At 38.7% G+C, this 5546-nt stretch overlaps 1 non-coding gene across 1 annotated transcript; it reads left to right on the top strand.

Annotated features, from left to right (window-relative positions):
- The first annotated feature begins 3875 nt into the window (after window positions 1-3875).
- Window positions 3876-3983, top strand: LOC144457264 (U6 spliceosomal RNA). The gene has a single exon (XR_013486586.1). It is a non-coding gene; the product is annotated as a U6 spliceosomal RNA (small nuclear RNA).
- Window positions 3984-5546: the final 1563 nt, after the last annotated feature.

Genomic DNA, 5546 nt, shown 5'->3' with positions numbered 1-5546 from the left:
ACAAGCTGTCCCCACCTTAAAGCCATTGCTGATCTTCAATGATCAGCCTGTCAATGTGTTGCTACTCTGATACACTTATAATAAACTCCTTTTAATTCTTTTTGTCCTTAGTTTTGCCTCCTTAATCAGGAAGAAAAGCCTAAATGAAGAATTTTTGCTTTCATTTCATGTCAGTACTGACAAGGGAGGGGTGTGTGGTCAGGGTGTCATCTTGAAAGGCATTCACTTAGATTGTCTCCAAGTCAAGTAAAGGCATTTATTGGGGGTGACACATCCAGTGGACTCTTTTTCTTTTAGGACACTCTGTGTATGGTCTATTTACAGTTTAACAGGAAAGTGGGAGGGAGGGAGCTACTGCAGTTTAAAAAAATGGGAGGGGGAAGCAAGCAAAAAGCATGTCAGGTAGTCTGGATTGTCTTTGTGAATACATAAGGATGAGCAAGGGGAACAAGAAAAGGGCAGAGAAAGAGCTGTTCAGGAATGTCAGGCAGCCCGGGGTGCTTTGTAAATACAAACAGATAAGCCTATGGTGGGGGGGAGGGGGCTTCAATACATAGTCTTCTTAAGGTCAGTTGTGATCTGCAAGCAGTTTCCGGCTGGTTACATCCTGCATTCGATCTCACATCTCACATCCCACATCCTGTTTGTTCCATCTGCCTTGATCACTCCTATCTACTTCGCCAATTACTAGCCTGAAAAGAGTCATCAGGGCTAAAAGACAGAGAAGTATTCCGAGTCATTTATTGCACTTCGTTTCTTTTTTCTCCTCTTTAACACAAAATTTTTAAATTTCCTTTCATTAGTCATTGTTATTTGGAGTTCAGGAGCATCTCTCCTGTTCATGATGTTATTTGGCTATTTGAAACCTATTTCACAGGATGTTGACATTTAGTGAAAATCCTCAGACATTCCTGACATGAGACACCAAAAGACAGGCTTCCCAAATAATTTGAAATGCTTTATTTGTGGAGGGATCCCAACCAGCTCCTGCCCTGTGGTTATCTTTTAACATGTGAATTACTCCTCCCAATTAGACCATTTTAAAATCTGAGTAATACCAGCCTTGCCTTGAAAAGTAATTCCCTTAAATTTATCTCCATAAAATTTTGTTTTCCGTTTCCCTGGCTAATGTGTGAGAATCTGTCTCCTTTCTGAAGGCTATGAAAACAAACAAACAAAAAAGTATCCCCCTGATGTAATTGAAAATTATGTAAATTTTGTTAGAACCCTATTCTGGGTTCAGAGTTATTTTTTCTGAGCTCTGAACCTGTGCTTAATGCATAATAAAACCTCTGTAATCTCTTCATGGGGATGGTGTTATTTAGCAGCACTATCTTTCACAAGAACTCAGAGGAATCATCTTCTCTTCAGATCCTTTCTGGTAGATGGACCATTAGAACAAAATATTCTCACCCACCCATTCTATGGGTGACATCTTTATATGATTGGGGTAGACATCTCCCTAAATCACAGAGGGTTTTGAAGCCTATCAGTTACCTTGAAACTGATTTAGCCTTAACAGTTTTATCGGGGTTTCTAGTGCATGCAACAGCTTCTTGGACCCAGAGTTGAGAATTGGGGGTGTCAAACTCAGCTGACTGCATTTGACCTAGTGCTTGTTTCCAGACCCAAGAATTGTCTGAGACTGACCAGACATTATCAATCCCAGCCTTTGACTAATTTTATAAATGTCCCAAACTCTTCCCTCCAGAGACTCTCAAGCTTTCTCTGTAGACTTTTGCTTGTTATGTAAAACAACTGACCTTGTGAAACTGTGACAGGCCCCTAACTCCTCCCACCTGCAGCTTGGCCATCCCCCCTGCCATAGCACCCTATATAAACCCTTTTGCCAGCCCCACCCCACCCCCTTTTGATACCACAGGACTTGCTGTGTGGTATGTGGAGCTGCAACTTATTTGCCCTGGTTAAAAACCAGTTTTTGCAGTATTGACTGTTTTCTCTTGAATTCATGTTGACAGGTGAAACCCTGAGAAGGGCTCAGCAAGTCCTCAAACCAGAGGTGCTAGTCTTCCTTGAACACCTTGAAGGTGGCTGAAGCAGGTGCTATGGAATGTTTAGTGTTTGGTGAAACATTAAACATGCATCCTGTATCATCTCCAGTTATCCTGACTTTTGTCTTGCCACTGAACTTCAATGACTCTGGAACAGAATAAGTCTGACAACTTTGTACACAGCTCTGCCTCACTTAAATCCATCCCATTATTTCATTGGTCTTCAAAATGAAGGATGAACAACAATACAGAAGGAAATGTAGGTGGGTCTGTCCTCTGTTCATTCTGGGTCTGTCCTGATTATCATTAAGATAAACAAATGAAGCAACCCTTCTCTCCCTTCCTTTACATTTTACTCTCCTGCCCTTTTTTCTCCTCTCACTTCCTTTCCCCTCCACTTTCCTTCTTCCCCTCTTCTCCCCCCCCCCCTACTGCCCCTTGTCTCCCTTACCCTCTCCTCCTTTCTTCTTAAAAAATGAGGGCCTTTGTAGCCATGTATCAAGGTAGGCCCAATGAGGCCAGCTAGTTCCATCTTTCTTACACGACTGCTTGTGTGTCTTTCTCATTAGAGGGAAGGGCAAGAGAATAAGCAATTATGTAATGCCTATTCTGTGCCAGGTACTATGCTAAGTGTTTTGTTTGTGTGTTTATTGTTGCCAAAATTATCTCATTTGATGCTCACAACAACCCCGTGAGATAGGCACATTTTGCAGATGAGATAACAGGCACACAGAGGTCAAGTGACTTGTCCAAGATCATGCAGTTAACAAGTGAGGCTAGAGTTGAACTTTTGACTGCACAAAGAAAAAAATGATGGAATTTGAGATAATAGTTAATATTCATATGGCATATATACATATAAACATACATGTATGCATATATGTGCTATATGATTATTATATAGGCTTGCCAAGCACATTACATATATTATCTTCTTTGATCCTCATATCAACCTTGTGAGATAAATGCTATTATTATTCTCCATTTACAGATGAGGAAACTAAAGCTGAGAAAGGTTAGGTGACTTGCCTAGGGTCATGACAAGTGTTTAAAGCAGGATTTGAACACTGGTCTTTATAAAGCCCAGTTCAACATTCTATCCACTATACCATGGTAACAAAACATGCACACACACACACACACACACACACACACAAAGTAGATCAAGAATTTAAATTATAACTGGGTAAGAAATATAAGGTTATAGGCCTGACTTAAAGAACAGGATAGCAAACCATATGACACTTCACCTCAGGCATAGCATACCTTTCTCAATTGTTTGGCAGCTGCTATCCAAATCTAACAATGCGTTTTGAAAACACTTATAAGTGATTGCCAAGATATGAAGAAGAAGGCTATCACAGGAAACCAAAATATTAGAGCTGAATTATAATTCAGCATAGAATTCTCCACTGTGACTTTCATGTGTACTAGAATCTTGCTATAACTCTATTTACTGTAGAGTTAATTTTTAAAATTAGTTTTATTTTCTTATTGCAGACATCTGTTTTCTCTCTCTACCTACTCCATTGTAAAAAGAGAAAAAAACAAAAGCAAATTCCATTTAACTAGCATACTTAATTAAGCAAAACAAATTCCTTCGCTGGTCATATTCAAAGTAATATATTTCATATTATAAACCCTAATCCATCAATTCTCTGTCAAGAGGTAATAATCATTGATTACTGGGCCTCAGGAATCTTGGGTGATTAGCGTCTATCACAGTTTGTACAGCTTTCAGAGTTGTTTGGTTTTACAGAGCTGTTCTCCTGATGCTGTTCATTTCATTCTAAATCATTTTACGAGTCCTCAAAATTGCTCATTTTTTTAATATTTGGTAATCTAGCATAAATTGTTCTTCTGGTGCTCACTTTGACAGCAGATATGCTAAAATCGGGACGATACAGAGACGATTAGCAAGACCCCCTGGGCAAGAATGACCTGCAAGTTCGTGAAGCATTCCATATTTAAAACAAACAAACAAATAAATAAATACATTGTTCTTCTGTTTCTGTTTACTTCACTCTGCATCAGTTCATATGTCTTTACATATCTCTTCGAAATCAACTATTTCCTTATGTCTTATAGTACAATAATATTCAACCACATTAATATAACACAATTTGCTCAGCCATTTGCCACTTGATAGCCATCTCTTCAGTTTCCAAATTTTGCCACCACAAAAAAGGACCACTGTCAGTATTTTTGTATATTTAAGATCTCTTTCTTTGATCTCTTTTGGATATAGGTCTAGTAGTCGTATGATTTGTTCAAAGGGCCATGCATTGTTTAGTAACTTTTGTTTACAATTCAAAATTGCTTTCGCATCTCACACACATCATTGCAAATTGTAAGCATTCACTGCTCTGCCAACAGTGCATTAATGTGCCTGTTTTCTCTCAATCCCTCCAACATTTGTCATTTGTGTCATACTTGCTCTCTGATAGGTGTGAATCGCTTTAATTTGGATTCTGTAATTATTTGTGATTTCAAATTTGCTATTCACATCCCTAGGATCTTTCATTCCTATACATTTGGATCAGTTCCATAGGTATGTTTGAAATGAAACCTTTATTAGAGAAACTTGCTGTAAATATTTGCCCCCAGTTAATTGTTTTCCTTTTAGTCTTGGTTTGTTAGAGTTATTTGTAAAAAAAATGTGCAATCAAAATTATGCATTTTATCTTCCACAAGCCTTTCTTTCCATGTTTGGTCATAAGCTTTTATTCTACCTATAGTTCGCAGCACTTTGCATCAAGAATTCTACAGTTATTCTTTCCATATCACGACTTTCCCCAGTGAGGTTTCAATATATTGATGGTCAGCATAAGAAATGAAATGGGAATTTTGGAGGAGTTTTGCGGAAGCCAAAGATGAAATGTGAAGTTTAGTAGACAAGACCAAGCCTATGACCAAATACTTTATCCTAACTTTACAATAAGTTATTGTAAACACTCCACAAAAGAAAAAAAAATTGAGACTTCTCTGGTATGAAGGGAGGGCCAAAAAAAATTTATGAGGATTTTCCAGATCCCAGAGGATGCTGCTCCCCCTACCCTTTGCTATGTGGAAAGGGTAGCTGTACTTTGTGTGGACTCCAAGGGAATACCATGCCCCACCCAGTAGAAGCTGATTACCTGAAATCTCATGCTAATTGACTCAGTTTTTGATACCTGACATCTTCTCAGCTCCACGGTCACCTCTTCCCTCAGGAGGAGCAAGACTAAACTCCTCCCAAAACCTTCCTTTATAGAGGTCTGCTATCTGAGCTTTCCAGGTAAATCTCCACTTTTCCATCAGCAACTCTACTTGACTTAGACACCATGAAACGTCATATCCCTGTAATGTTTCCCCCGTCCTCCTTTTGTCTTCTTTTTGTGTTATGTCTTCTTCCATCAGATTGTAAACTCTTGAGGACAACGTCTGCCTTTCTTTTTCTTATTTATATCCCTAGTGCTTAGCACAGTACGTGGCACATAGTAGATGCTTAATAAATGCTTACTGAATTGAATTGAAAGTTCTGTTACATATTTT

This window comes from Phascolarctos cinereus, unplaced genomic scaffold, assembly GCF_003287225.1.
Source record: "Phascolarctos cinereus isolate Bilbo 61053 unplaced genomic scaffold, phaCin_HiC Scaffold_4;HRSCAF=312, whole genome shotgun sequence".
Classification (NCBI taxonomy): Eukaryota; Metazoa; Chordata; class Mammalia; order Diprotodontia; family Phascolarctidae; genus Phascolarctos; species Phascolarctos cinereus.
Note: the sequence above shows the minus strand (reverse complement) of the source record. Positions and strands in the feature narration are given on the sequence as shown.